General features: G+C 39.0%; 1 long non-coding RNA gene across 1 annotated transcript; it reads left to right on the plus strand.

Annotated features, from left to right (window-relative positions):
* The first annotated feature begins 254 nt into the window (after window positions 1-254).
* LOC118247182 (uncharacterized) lies at window positions 255-2,350 on the plus strand. Its single transcript, XR_004778310.2, has 3 exons — window positions 255-313; window positions 1,489-1,522; window positions 2,225-2,350. It is a non-coding gene; the product is annotated as an uncharacterized LOC118247182 (long non-coding RNA).
* Window positions 2,351-2,949: the final 599 nt, after the last annotated feature.

The following is a 2,949-nucleotide window of genomic DNA, read 5'->3' on the forward strand; positions in this document are numbered from 1 at the left end:
TGTCTCTGTTCTGCATTGATTCAATGTGAGTAGAATTTAACCTATATTCAACATCCAATACTTTCAGTCATTTTCCCAGGTTAGTACAGAATATTGAATAGCCAGTTTGATCAGCGTAATTCAAGGGGAGCTGAGAATCCATATTCATAGGAATTCTACCCACTGTTTACCTTTATGCACTTTTTTTCTTCAGGCTGTAGAACCAAATACTGTTTTGCTGTCTGAAGAGATCTCAGCAAAGGGACAGGAGTTAAAGAGGAACAATTACATTGTAAAAAGTCAAAAAACCTTCCAGGATTAAAAATCTCAGGAGGTAAATGTGTCAATTTAATTGAATTAAAATATTCCAAACCATTCCTTTCTCTGTTTGCCACCTGCCAGCATGCTACAATTCCCTGTGCAGAGTGTCATGGGTTGGTGATGCTGCAAATATACATGTGTTTATAATGTGTTTATAATTGCTGAATAAGAAATGCTTATCTTAAACTCAGACCATGGCAGGAAAGAGCCTCTGAATTGATTTTTTCATTTTTATAGTCTCCATTTTCTTTTGCATGTTAGGTTTAGGCCAGCATGCAAGAGGGAGTAGGAATAGATAGCCCTAATGAGGAGGCAGCCAAGGAGCTTTCCTGAGCACATCGTGGGGTGAGGCTGATTTGGGCTGTGCTCCATTTAGCTGTTCTGCACCTCTCAGGATGAATCCTCACCTTGGACACTGTTGTTCAGTCATCTAAAATGCAAATTCCCATTATCTACTCATTGCCACAAGGGTGTTTTTCTCATAGTGATGTTTGAAGATCTAAAAACATTTTCTGGGAAACTAAACAACCAAACAGGTCATCTCTTAGCAAAGACCAGAAAGCCTCTTACATGAGCACAAATCGAGAGGATTTAAACAAAGCTCCCTGACTTTACATCATGCTACTTCTGCATCCATGCTACAAGTTACCTTTGTGTGTTACTGTCCTTTAAAAGCGAGGCTACCTTGCAGTCAGTGAGTACATTGTGCTTAGTCATAGTCATTGGAAATTTGCTTTCTGTTCCCGCTAATTAATGGCTTTATACTAAAAGAGGGAAGATTTAGATTAGAGGTTAGGAGGAAATTCTTCACTCAGAGGGTGGTGAGGCACTGGAACAGGTTGCCCAGAGAGGCTGTGGATGCCCCATCCCTGGAGGTGCTCAAGACCAAGTTGGATGAGGCCCTGAGCAACCTGATCTGGTGGGTGGTGTCCCTGCCCATGGCAGGAGGGTTGGAACTGGATGGTCTTTAAGGTCCTTTTCAACACAAGCCATTCTATGATGCTGTGGATATAATCAAATATAACCTATGTTTCTGTGATTCTAATTGATAAAAAAACAAACAAACAAACAAAAACCCTGAGAAACAAGGTTTATTGTAGAGTTTCTTGTAATGTTTAAAGCAACCGAGAAATGGGGGATGATAAGAGAGAAACAGTGGGATGTTGAAATTCAAACTTTTTTCCATAGGTTACACTGTGGCTATGAGGAGATTTTTGTAAAGGTAAGTTGCCGCCTGGACACCCTTTTCCGTGGAAATACAGCCAAAGCTGAACACCACTGGTTCCATGGCAAATGCAAATAAGTGCTTTTCCATATGTATACTTTCTGCTGCATTTTCTAGAATGATGATAAAGATGCTTAGAGAAATATGCTTAATGATTTTAAACACTTTTTATAAATCCAAATAAACACCTCTATAAATACTGGGGAATGTTATGGCAGTTTAAGGCTGATGTAGGAATATTGCAGTTTTTCTTTGGCTTGCTCAACTATCTCATTGACTTAGATCTTTTCACTGCGTTTTTGTCTCATGGGTGATTTTTATGACGCTTAATAATTTCCTTAAATATGTTGGCACAGATGATTTGACACAGCAAGTGGCCTCAACAAATCATCAGCAAAATAGGCCTCTTTTCTCTGTAATTCCTATAGGTAGGAGAAAAAAATGGAGGGATGAAGGTGGAATAGTCCAAACAAATGTATTTTGGTCGGTAACTTCTACCCTCTCGTTTGTACTCTGGAGCCATTATTTCTAGAGTCATTGAAGCAAATAATGTTAAGAGTAAATAGAAGTGTATAATAGAAGAAAATCTCAAAGATTCTTCTGTCATCCTTCCTATTTTTATAGGAACTTTTGATGATTTTCTTGCCAGTCTAAGACAGACTTTGTTTTGTCTCTCATCTTTTTTTTAATTCGAGACAGCTTCAATATGGAGCCACACACACAAGAATGCCAGAATGTGGACCCTCACCTTGTTGGCAGTGGTTTTCCCAAGTACACTGGCTCCTGGTTAATCCAGAGGTTTTAAAGCAGAGCTTCAAGCCACAAGTAGGTTTCCTATGAAGCTGTTCGGTAAATGTCTTTCCACAGAGTGTGAATTGTAGATAAAGCAATAGGTGCCAAGGGGTTCAGGCTGTTAAAATATGCTTTCTGTTTTACATGGGTAGAAGGCAAAGCAGTTGCAGCTCAGACACAAGAGAAGGATATTTTTAGTTTCAGGAGGAGAAATGCACAATGGTGGAACTGTTGATAAAACAAAGGCTGACGGTTTGAAACCTGGAAGGGGATATAATATGTGAATCTGTAGAAGGTACAGGATACGAATCAGGCACAATATTCCTGGAAACATTGTTGAATTTAGGGACTTCTTTGTGGCATCAGTATATGCTTTGGGCACCTTGGAAATTCTAATCTTATTCATATGGTCACTTCTATAAAAGAAGCCAAAAATAGTTTACAGCAAATGAAAGCAGTAGTGAAGCAAATGTAGCCCTTTATGTATTTCCATACTAATGGATTTGCCAGACTCTTTAAAACTACAACAGTGTGGGTTACTGCTTCCCCTCCGCCTCAGCAGATAGGACCTACAGCTCCTCACTTTAAAACACTAGGAATAATAAAATGCATTATTAACAAGTAGTCGATTA

Source organism: Cygnus atratus, chromosome 4, assembly GCF_013377495.2.
Source record: "Cygnus atratus isolate AKBS03 ecotype Queensland, Australia chromosome 4, CAtr_DNAZoo_HiC_assembly, whole genome shotgun sequence".
NCBI lineage: Eukaryota > Metazoa > Chordata > Aves > Anseriformes > Anatidae > Cygnus > Cygnus atratus.